Source organism: Thamnophis sirtalis, unplaced genomic scaffold (genome assembly GCF_051295495.1).
Source record: "Thamnophis sirtalis isolate CommonGarterSnake01/CBP01778 unplaced genomic scaffold, rThaSir2_p1.2 scaffold_11, whole genome shotgun sequence".
Taxonomy (NCBI): domain Eukaryota; kingdom Metazoa; phylum Chordata; class Lepidosauria; order Squamata; family Natricidae; genus Thamnophis; species Thamnophis sirtalis.
This window is the reverse complement of record NW_028261391.1, coordinates 9,864,339-9,876,592: the sequence shown is the minus strand read 5'-3', so window position 1 is coordinate 9,876,592 and position 12,254 is coordinate 9,864,339.

Sequence of the window (12,254 nt, the reverse complement as noted above, 5' to 3'; positions counted from 1 at the left end):
CTTTAATTTAATTTTTATTTCAATTTTTAATTTTTTTCGTCGCGCTGTGATGACGTCAAATGCGCGCTTTCGTCGATCGCGCTTTTGTGGACCGCGGTTTTGACGGGTCACGCTTATTTCTGGGTGGGATCTCTCCTTGATTAGTTTCCATCCATTGCGTCTTATCCTGCTTTCCTGTGTCCCAACTTTTCCAGTGAGGGCAGACCATTAGAAGTCCTGCCATTGTTGAAGGCATTTGAAGGATCTGGTAAAGAAATTCCTCTGAAAGGATGACCCAATGGAGCACAGGTTATCTGGCATGAACTATAATGATTTCTCTACTGAATAACCCGTATGTGGATACAGCTGACACTTTTAAAGGAAGACTTCCAAGGAGAAAAATACTTATCGGCATACTTAAAATGCAAATCCTGCAAAAGTTGTTTTGTTCGACACCTTCTCTCCTCAATAAATCTTAAGAAAGGATTCCGTGCGTGTTCTGAGGTCCTTGGACTCTTGATTTCAAATTGGTGCACTCAGAATATTTTATCGGTTCTCAGTATAGTTTTCTGGGAATCATTTACAGAAATGTTTTGGAAGGAAATGTCTTTGGCTTGCCAAAGTGGCAATGAGTAGGAAGAACCAATAGTGTTAGATAGTGTAAGTGTGTTAGAATAGCATTAAAAGATAAAGGTTCCCCTTGCACATATGTGCTAGTCATTCCTGACTCTAGGGGGCGGTGCTCATCTCTGTTTGAAAGCCGAAGAGCCAGCGCTGTCCGAAGACGTCTCCGTGGTCATGTGGCCGGTATGACTAAATGTCGAAGGTGCACGGAAAGCTCCTACCTTCCCACCAAAGGAGGTTCCTATTTTTCTACTTGCATTTTTACATGCTTTCGAACTGCTAGGTTGGCAGAAGTAATTGGAACTCACTCCATTATGTGGCACTAGGGATTCGAACTGCCGACCATTCTGATCGACAAGCTCAGTGTCTCAGGCACTGAGCCATCCCATCTCTCTGTTTAGAGCAGTGGTAGTCAACCTGGTCCCTACCGCCCACTCGTGGGCGTTCCAGCTTTCATGGTGGGCAGTCGAGATTTGCTGTAACTCTGCTTTATAAATTTTATAAAGTAAAGTTACTTCCCTACTTTATAAATCACCATTACTGTGGAACTGGGTGGGCGGTTAGAAATTTTTACTACTAACAGAGATACAAAAGTGGGCGGTCGGTATAAAAAGGTTGACTACCCCTGGTTTAGAGTTTAGGTGGTTCCACAATTCTGGGAATTGAAGTCCTCGGGTCTTAAAGTGGCAAAGTTGAGAAACACTGTGTTAAAGCAGTGGTCACCAACAGGTGGTCCTTGAGAAAATTTTGTTGGCCTGCAGAAACATTATTTACATTTTTTAATATTGCACTAAATCTGGGGTCCTCAAACTACAGGCCCTGGGATGGATACGTGCAGTGAATGCTTGTGTTGCTGCAGAAAGTCTCCCCCTTCTGGGTCTTTTTGTGCGGGTTGGAAGGGGGCAGAAATTCCGACTTGGGGCCTGCTTCAGCCTCCTGGTTGGGGGCTTTGGGTGAAGGCTGGAGGGAAGCACCGCTGGTGGAGAAGAGCCAGAGGGCCTCGTTCCAGTGGGGCTGCATCATGGCCTGGAACTGGCTGATCATCTTAGCCCGCTGAGCCTCCAGGCGCTGGTATCTGGCCTTGCACTCGCGCAGGTCTTCCCTCTGCTTGGAAAGCCTATGCTCGTAGTCCTCAGTGTGGTGCTTCTGCTGAGCCTCCTTCTTGGTCAGATCCAATTTCAACTTTGCCAATTCTTTCTCATGGTGGCTGCTTAGCTCCAGCAACTGCTTCCTGTTGGGGCCCTAAGGAGCCCATGCGGGCAGGCGAGGAGTGGTGAGTAGAGGCTGGCAAGGTGACCCTTGACTAGAGTGACATTGAGTTGGTCCCACCCACACAGACACATGACCACCTTGCCACGCCCACCCAGCTAGTCATTAGGCATATTAGATCATATTAGGCATATTAGGGGTCCATGGGATTTAAAATTATGAATTCAGTGCTTCCTGAGGTCCGAAAGGTTGGTGACAGGGGTGTTAAAGGATTCCCATTGTCAAAGCAAGTCCTACAACCTCCTTGTTAGGAAGGCTCTTCTTGTTATTATCCCAGGTTGTAGGCGCTGAGCTAAGCTTTAGTAGAGGCACGGGTGCTCTTTGTGGGAAGAGATTAAGCATCCAAAGCTGGCTTGGAGTAGCCACTTTACATAGTAAAGTCTCCGTTTGGCCAAGAGGCTCCTTACTAATGCTTCTTGTTTTTACTCTGGCATTCCACTAATCCGAGTGTAGCATCAATAGGTCTGTATGGGGGAGACCTCTGATTTCAAGATGCGATTAAGATGGGACAGAAGGCATTTGAGAACGCAATTATGGCTTTGTCCCAAAGGGGCTTTTTTTCACAAAACAAATGGACTTTTAAAGGTTTGTTTTTTCTTTGAAAGCATTTTCCTCCTCATCCAGGAAGCTTCTTCTGTCCAGAACTGAATTTGAAAAAAAAAGAAAGTCCAGTTGTCTTTTGGAAAAAGCACCATCTGGGGCGGGGGAGACATTTTGGGACAAAGGAGCTGAGGTTGTGCAGTGGTTAGGGTGCAGTACTACAGGCCATTTCAGCTGACTGTTATCTGCAGTTCAGCGGTTCAAATCTCACGGGGCTCAAGGTTGACTCAGCCTTCCATCCTTCCGAGGTGGGTGAAATGAGGACCCAGACTGTGGGGGCAATTTGCTGACTCAATTTGCTAAAAATCTGTAAACCACTTAGAGAGGGCTGAAATAAATAAATAAACAAACAAACAAACAAACAAACAAACAAACTATGACCTGGACTATTGAAACTAGAATTCTTTATTGTCGAAGTGTGATTGGACACACAAGGAATTTGTCTTTGGTGCACGAATCATAAGTGCACAACGCTTAAGTCATAGGGTACAAATAAGCAATCAAATCATACTAGGAAACAATCAATATAAATCGTAAGGATACAAGCCACAAAGTTACAGTCATGCCATCCTAAGTGGGAGGAGACGGCTGATAGGAATGATGAGAAGATTAATAGTAATAGTAATGCAGCCTTAGTGAATGGTTTGACAGTGTTGAGGGAGTTATTTGTTTAGCAGAGTGATGGCATTCAGGGAAAAACTGCTCTTGTGTCTAGTTGTTCTGGTGTGCAGTGCTCTATAGCGTCGTTTTGAGGGTAGGAGTTGAAACAATTTATGTTCAGGATGTGAGGGGTCTGTAAATATTTTCACAACCCTCTTTTTGACTGGTGCAGTGTATAGGTCCTCATTGGAAGGCAGGTTGGTAGTATTTTTTTTTCTTCCTGATTTGTGCCATTGGCTCCGAACCCCGAACCGGAGTTCCTGGGGAAGCAACGCTGCTAAAGGATTTGTCCCGAGAAGGGAAAACAAAACGCGGGAGGAGAAAGGATTCTTCTTGCTCAGATACCACTTCGCAATACGAGGGATCGCCGGAGAGATTCCAGCGTTTTGGGGGCCTTGGGCTTGATCCTCCTGGCTGTAAACCTCGCCCTGGCTCCTTCTCCCCCAGCCCCCCCACCACCACCATCACCCCGCCTGCCCCGTTCGATCCGCGCGGGCGAAATGTGTCTCTGGCCTGCCACCCGCGGCCCTCCCTGCGCTCCCCTGCGCGAGCAAGGCGAGGGAAGGAGATCCAACGGGGCGCCTGCTTTAAAAGGAAGCCGCTTTTTATGCCTTGGGCCCGCTAAGAGCTGGAGGGATGGCAGATTTTTTAAAACTTTCTTTATTTTTCCATTTTCATAGCAAATAATCACATCTGTACAATTACATAGCCATTGTATTAATACAATTAATATTGTATTATTAAATGTTTACATCAATTCATCTTACCAACTCCCAAAAACAATTATTGGCTCTTCTGCTCTTTATACACCATATTTGTACCTTATCCATCACTTTCTTCTCCCTCTCTCCTCCCCCTCCCTACCTCCTTTCTTCCCTCTGTCACCCTTCCCTTCTCTACTTCCCCTTCCTCTCTCCTTCTCCTCTCTCCCCTTTCCACTCCTCCTTTCTCTCCTCCTCCCTCCCATCTCTCCTATCTCCTTCTTCCCTTACCTCTCTCCTCTACTTCACACACTTCATCAGATTTTTTTTCCCCAAGAGGTTCCAATCCACCTTCCCACCCCACACCCGGGTACTTTTGCCTGGCTAAATTCTCGGCCGGGCTGTGTCTGGAAGCGCAATTGTCCGACTCAGGACGCGCCGAAGCCCCTTCCCGAGATGGGAAAGACGGGGGGGGGGGGGCTGCCCTTGTCTCCTGTGAATCTTCCGGTGGGGGGCGCTTCGTTGGGGAAGGCTGTAAGGCACAGCACAGGGGAACCGACGGGCACTTGAGGCAGGGGGCTTCGTCCCCTGATAAGGGGCCATGGTCCTCCGGCAGCGGCGATCTCCATCCCCACCTCCCACCCTTCCAAGCAACATCTGGGCATCTTTAAGTTTGAGCTTTGCTCTTCGCGTGGCTGCGAAAGGGGACGGGGGCCTAGCGTGAGAAAAGTCCCTTGGCCGGAACTACAAGGGGCTCTTGACAAAAACGTTTCCATTGGAGTTTCTGAATCGAGCAGCGGATTGAGATGGGCCGCTACAGGAGTGGGGGAGAGGAGGAGGGAGCTACCGATGAAGAGCAATTCGAGAAAAATAAGTGGGGTTGGGGGGGGGGTTTGAAGACAAGGTGTGGTATATCGGGGCAGCTGTTCTGGCTGCTGTTAGGGTTTTGCCTGCCTACCTGCCTGCCTTTCTACCTACCTACCTACCTACCTATCTACTTACCTACCTACCTACCTACCGTCTGTCTGTCTGTCTGTCTGTCTGTCTGTCTGTCTGTCTCTATCTATCTATCTATCTATCTATCTATCTATCTATCTACCTACCTACCTACCTACCTACCTACCTACCTACCTACCTACCTATCTAATCTATCTTTTCTATCTATATCATCTATCAATCTATCTATATCAGTCTATCAGTCTGTCTGTCTGAGTCTATTAGTCTATATCTGTCTGTTTATCTCATCTATTTATCTATAACATCTATCTATCTATCTATCTATCTATCTATCTATCTATCTATCTATCTATCTATCTATCTATCTATCTATCTATCTATCTATCTATCTATCTATCTATCTATCTATCTATCTATCTATCTAGTTGTTATGCCGCTCATCTCCCCTACAAGGCGACGTTTTCCAACCCGCGTGGGATCCTGCGCCTTTCCGAAGTTAGGGGTCTTTCGGGATCCGCGGGGGTGGTGGAAAGAGAACCCAAGCGATCCAGATCTACTCCGCCGGTCTGTTAATCGACCAGCGAATTCCAACCGAACGGAGAGATCAGGCGCCTAGTAGAGAGAGAAAGAAAAAACCCCGTTTGTCCTCCGCCGTTCAGACGTGCAGACGTAAATGGGCCAGTTCTTCGAGATAAGCGCGTCTCAGCCTCCCGGCTTGAGCTCTCGCGCCGAACGACGCCCCCTCTTCTAATTGGGGGTCTCAGTGACCGTGTATCACACCGAGGGTCGTCGACCGAACCACTGCAAGGCTTTTGGAGGGCTTTAGAGTCGGGGCGGGGGGCGGGGAGGGGGGCTGGCGGCTTCGTTTATCGGGGAATTATTTCTCGCGTGTTTCCGAACTGGCTGGCTTGAGAATTAAGATGGTCCAGATGTTTTGGCGGACGTTACTTTGGTCTATAATTGCATGCATAACTCAGCGGTCAGAAGAGTTTCTCGTCTACGGCCGAACATTTTAACCGGAACGAATGTCAAACGCGGCGTCCCAAATGAACACGTAACAGCCTAACTCCCGTGTTTTACGAACCCCTGAAGGAAAGGCCCTTGGAAGATCCGCCCATTGGCGACGCAAACTCCTTCTCCAGCGACCCCCTGTTCAGAAAAAGAGTCTGAGTGAAAAGGAGAGCGAAGGGAGGATTTGGGCTTAACATATTCGGGGACAGCGCTTCCTTGACTCCCGTCCAGGACGGGGAAAGCTCCCGTCTTAACCACCTGATCCTCTGTGGTGGGATTAACTCACCCAACTCAACCCACCACTTCAGGATCTGGCGTGACTCCGGATTCTTCCTTTCACCACCCGCAGCCGAGTGCCAAAGGCAAGACTTCGAAGGCGACGTAACTGCCAGAGCAGCGCCTCAAATAAAACCATTGAACAAATTTCTCTCCACGGGTGTTTAGGTTTTGGGGGGGGGGAGCGATGTGTGTGTTTCCGCGTCTTTCCAAGAGCGACGGCGCCGATTTAACAGTTTTGGAGACCTATATTGTAGTCTATCCCCACCGCGGCGTGAGATTCTAAGAAAGGATTCCTAACGCGGCTCCCCAGGGGACTCGTGCCAGGTTTTCTCTGTTTCACGGAGTGGCGCGAAATCAAGAATCCACGCAGCCAGTCCAAAGAAGAAGCGAGTGGGCCAAATGGGAAGGGAGAGGGGAGACCCCCATTAAAAACCAGGCCGTGCGTGGGGAAGGAGAGTGGAATAGCCTCCGCCTGGCCTCAGAACGTCAAACTTTCACCCTGCCCTCAAATACTCGTGTGTGTGTGTGTGTGAGTGTGTGTGTGTGTATACACACGCACGCACATATATATTGCACTTAAAAGGGTAATGTAAATGCTTGTACTTAAATATATAGTGAAGTTAAAAGGGTGACGTTTCTTGTGCATTTTCCCTTCGCCTAATCATGCCTTGGACCTGAATTTGGCAACCCGCCCTGTTCATTTTAAAAAGGCTGTGAAAAAGGCTGCCTTTATTATCCCAAGGCCTAAAACAGCCTGTGGATCGAACGCCAAGCAATGATCTGGGGGCAGACAAGCCCTCGTCCCCCCACCCCCCACCGCGCGCTTTCCCCGTGTACTTGTGCTCTCTCTTCCGGCATCCTACTGATTCTTCTGAAGTAGCCCCGGGAAAGGCTGGGGCCAAACGAACCTAGTATTGGGCGGGTGTGTGTGTTGGGGAGAGGCGTCTTTGGGCCTGTCCCGCAGAACTTGGCTTTGGCACGCTTCGAAGTTTGGTCTAATGATGAAGAAACCTGGGTAGGAGCCGGAAGACCGTGAGTTTTAATCCCGCGTTAGGCATGAAAGCCAACTGGGTGACTTTAGGCCAACCATTGGGAGACGGTGAGTTGTAGTCCGCTTTAGGCAGCTGGGTAACTTCGGTCCAGTCATTGGCCTAAAGTCCAAGCCACCTCACGGGGAGAAAATAGGAGAAGGAATTTATTATAATTTATAATGATAATGATGAGGAGAAGGAGGAGGGGGGAGGAGAAGGAGGAGGAGGAGGAGAAGAAGGGAGGAGGAGGAGAAGAAGAAGGGAGGAGGAGAAGGAGGAGGAGGAGGAGAAGGAGAAAAAGAAGAAGAAGAAGAAGAAGAAGAAGAAGAAGAAGAAGAAGAAGAAGAAGAAGAAGAAGAAGAAGAAGAAGAAGAAGAAGAAGAAGAAACAACAAGAAGCTCAACAAAAGAGTATATTTGTAGTTAAATTAATTGCTCTGGGACTTCAGAATCCAGACAGACAGGCACCTGCCACATAACACCCCTGATTTAACAGTTGTCAATAAGAAGGGCAAAAGAGTCTGGATAGGGGATGTGGCAGTGCCTGAAGACAGCAGAATAGAAGAGAAAAGTGGAGAACATAGCAAAATACAAAGACCTACATATAGAAATAAAACAACTATGGCAAAGGCAAGCAAGGGTGGTACCAATAGTAATAGGCGCCTTGGGTGCAGTCTCAAAACAACTGGAGCACCACTTGAACACCATTGGCATTGACAAATTTGCCATCAGTCAATTGCAGAAGGCGGCTTTACCTGGAACTGCTTCCATCCTGCAATGATACCTGTAACACCATCAAACATCCAGATTTGCCTATCCTAGGTCCTTGGTAAGGTCTTGATAGGTAGACAAAAATGCCAAACCCAGACTAAACATCTGGCTGACGTGATGATGATGATGGTGGTGGTGGTGATGGTGGTGATGGTGGTGGTGGACTGGACCCAGATGGAGTTGGACAATTTGGACAGAAAAACAAGGAAGCTTATGACAACGAATCATGCTTTGCACCCTAAAAGTGATGTTGACCATTTATATCTACCAAGAGCAGAGGGTGGTTGAGGACTCCTACAAGTAAAAGAGACTGTGGAAGAAGAAAAACACAGCCTGAATGATTACATCCAGAAAAGTGAAGAACCAATGATTAAGGAAGTAAATAAAGGAGGCCTTTTAAAGACAACTAAGTCAAAAGCTGAATATAAGAAAGAAGTAATTGAGAAGCGAGCTGAAAATTGGAAAAGCAAAGCTATGCATGGCCAATACTTGAAAAGTATTGAAGGCAAAGCTGATCAAAAGCTAACTTGGAACTGGTTAAGATCAGAAGTACTGAAAAAAAGAAACAGAAGGCTTTATTTTGGCAGCTCAAGAACAAGCCTTAGCCACAAACTGCATGAAGGCAAAAATTCAACATGTTACCACCAACAGCAAATGTCGCCTCTGTAATGAGAAAGATGAGACAGTCGACCACTTGATCAGTGGGTGCAGCAAAATTTCACAAACTGACTACCTACAAGGCCATGACAGCATTGCTAAGATCATTCACTGGAAATTGTGCCAAAAAATTGGATTTGAGTACAGCAAAAACCACTGGGACCATCAGGTTGAGAAGGTTCTAGAGAGTGGAAAAGTCAAGATCTTGTGGGATTTCAGAATTCAGACTGACAGGCACTTGGCCCACAACACACCTGACATAACAATAGTTGAAAAGAAAAAAGTATGGTTCATTGACATTGCAATAACTGGTGCTGCCCGAATTGAAGATAAACGGGAAGAAAAAAATCACAAAGTACCGGGACTTGCAAATTGAAGTTGAGCAACTGTGGAAAAAGAAATCATGTGTTGTCCCAATTGTAATTGGAGCCCTTGGAGCAATACCTAAAGGGCTACCTCGCTATTTGGAAATTCTGAATTTATCAGACTTGAACATTCTGACTCTACAAAAAACCACCCTACTTGGAACAATTTATATCCTCCGACGTTACCTTAACAGTTCCTAGGTCCTTGGTTAGGACTCGAGCTGTTGAGCTACCAACCAGCCCCAAAGGGGCTTAGGACTGGGTTACAGAGGTTGCGAGGGGAGAATATAGAGACGGCCGTCCTTCCTTCCTGCAGAGGGGAGACAAACCCGGCGGGTATGAGAGCAGCCGCCCCGCGGCGAGTTTTTGTCTTGAGCTCTTTCTCCGCTTGGGGCGAGGGCGCCTCCCTCCCGGAGCTGAGGTCCTTGGTAAACTCGTGGCACGACAAAACCGCGCTACGCAAAATAGCGGAGATTAAATCGCGTCACTAAAGTCGCGACGTCATCATCGCGCGTCATCACCGCGGGGACAACAGCGCGGTGACAGAAGGGCGTTCTACATGCTTCGTTCTTTGCCTCCAAAGGTAACCCTCCTCCTCCAGCTGACAGCGGCAACAGGCACGGGGCAAAGCGGGCTGCCCAGCAGCAGCAGCCCGCGGGAAGGGTCCAGCTCAGCCGCGGAGGGCAGCAGGGCCGCCGACGCTGGCGGCGGAGGAGGACGCAGCAGCGGCAGCGGCTGAGCTCTCCCGGGGCCGGCGAAGCGGGCTTGCCCGGCGGAGGCAGCCCGCCCACTTCTTCCTCAACAACATCTCCTTGGATGGGCGGCCGCCGCCACCGGGCAAGCCCACTTCGCCGGCCCCGGGAGAGCCTCAGCCGCCGCCGCCGCCCGCCCTGCCTCTTCCTCCGGGGGAGGCGCCGGCGGGGGAGGCGCCGGCGGCGGAGGCCGCCCGTCCAAGGAGATGTTGTTGAGGAAGAAGAGGGCAGCCTGCCTCCGCCGGGCAAGCCCGCTTCGCCGGCCCGGGAGAGCCTCAGCCGCCGCCGCGTCCTCCTCCGCTTCCTGATGCCCCCCGCGGCTGTGCTGGACCCTTCCCGCGGGCTGCTGCTGCTGGGCAGCCCACTTTGCCCCGTGCCCGCTGCCGCTGTCAGCTGGAGGAGGAGGGCTACCTTTGGAGGCAAAGAACGAAGCATGTAGAACGCCCTTCTGTCACCGCGCTGTTGTCGCGGCGGTAGGGTCGTTTTTTTATTAGCGCTTCGGACGCCGCGGATTTGCCTCCGCACTTATGTCGGCGCGGATAAGGGCATCGCGGTTTTGTGGTGGAACCGGTAAACTCGGCTGCCTAAAAGATCGGGGAAGTGGGGGAGCGAAAGCAAGGTGGCTCGGCTTCATCCTGGACGAAGCGTCTTTTCCAGGAGTGAGGGAAAGTGTTTTTCCCCGCCGGCCCCGTCGAAAATTAGACCTTTTCCTGCCTGCGTGAATGTTGCTGATGGGTTCAGGATGGAGCGCAAGTCTCCCTCTCTTCTCCCTTTTCTCTCTCCTCTCTTCTCTTCTCCTTTTCTCTTTTCTCTCTTCTTCCTCTCCTTTTCTCTCCTCCTCTCTTTTCTCTCTCCTTCTTCTCTCTCTTCTTTTCTCTCCTCCTCTCCTCTCTTTTCTCTCCTCTCTTCTCCTCTCCTTTTCTCTTTTCTCTCCTTCTTCTCTTTTCTCTCTCCTTCTTCTCTCTCTTCTTTTCTCTCCTCCTCTCCTCTCTTTTCTCTCCTCTCTTCTCCTCTCCTTTTCTCTTTTCTCTCCTCTCTTTTCTCTCTCCTTCTTCTCTCTCTTCTTTTCTCTCCTCCTCTCCTCTCTTTTCTCTCCTCTCTTCTCCTCTCCTTTTCTCTTTTCTCTCCTTCCTCTCTTTTCTCTCTCCTTCTTCTCTCTCTTCTTTTCTCTCCTCCTCTCCTCTCTTTTCTCTCCTCTCTTCTCCTCTCCTTTTCTCTTTTCTCTCTCCTTCCTCTCTTTTCGCTCTTCTCTCTTCTTGTCTCCCCTCGTCTCTTTTCTCCTTTCTCCCCCCCCCCAAAATAACCACAATAATAAAGCTAGAACCGTATCACAATCTTGACTCTTGGAAGACAAGGTGGAAACGAATTCAACCTGCCTTCCATCTGAAAGAGCGATGCTAGTCCCAGTTGAAGATGATCCAAGTTTGGCCTTCTGGAAAGACCGAAGCGAAGGAGACCTGAATTCCCCCTGCAGAATAATTTAACTAATCCTGCCTCCACTTCTTCGGATCTCATTCCCTCCCCAAACTCGGCAGCTGTTTTCGCACAACGAGCTAAAACCGTTAACTACGGTTAACAAACCGTTTGGCGAGAGACTCCTTGCTTCCCAGGAGCCCATAAACTCCGCTTATGGGAATATGAGCTCATTCACACGAATCGTGGCGGCAGATAAAAGTGCTTGGTTTGGGCTTGAGTTTCGCCGTCGGGTTTGGTAAATCACGGCCCGGCGGTTCGAAGGTAGCACCTGGTAATTTGAAGGAGGCGCGAAGTACCTTTAGCTACGTGAAAGAGTTCGGTACGGGACAGTCCCGGGTCTAAAAACGCGGGATCTGGAAACTCAGAAGTCTTAGGTCTTCGGAGAGAGAGAGATCTTCCCTCGATCTCCTCTTCCGCTGGGCGGGCGGGCGGGCTACCTGATCTCTGGGTGACAGATCTCTGAAGCCTCAAGCAAACTTAAGGGGGGGGGGGACAGGAAAACTCGGGGGGGGGGAGAGGAGGAAAACAAACTTGCTTGGAAGCCAGCCAGAGAACTGCAGTTTGGCAGCCTAGAGAGAACTCCCCACGCGGCAAAACCTGCGTGATCTCTGGCATCTGTCGGATTCACAAGGCCCCAGAAATGTACACGTGTGCAGCGTTCCCGCTTTTTTAAAAACTCAGCGTTTCCAGGGAGGGGTTCCCCCCCTCCTTCCCTTCCTGTTCTAATTCTTGCAAGGAGCGCGGAGGGAAAGGGAGACTAATGGGACGCCCCCCCCCCCCCCCTCAAACGCAAGAGACATTGAAAGAAGCAGATGTTTGGACGGACTGACTGAGCCTCGAGGGGCAATCCTCCCCCCTCCTTTTAAAGGGTGGAAAATCTACCGATGATGATGTTATTAGTGGTGGGAATAACAACCATAATAACAACAGGAAGTCGGTCTGCTCGGGAGAAGAACAGCGAGGCTTCTGGCAGGTTTTTTCCCCCCTTCTTCTTTCGGTGGTGTTCCTCCTCCTTTGGGCGGGCGAGGAAAGGAGGGGGGGCAACCTAAATCTTTATCAAGCTTCTATTCTGTGGCTTCAACAAACAGAATCCCCATTACTTCACGGCGCCTTTTGTCGGCCC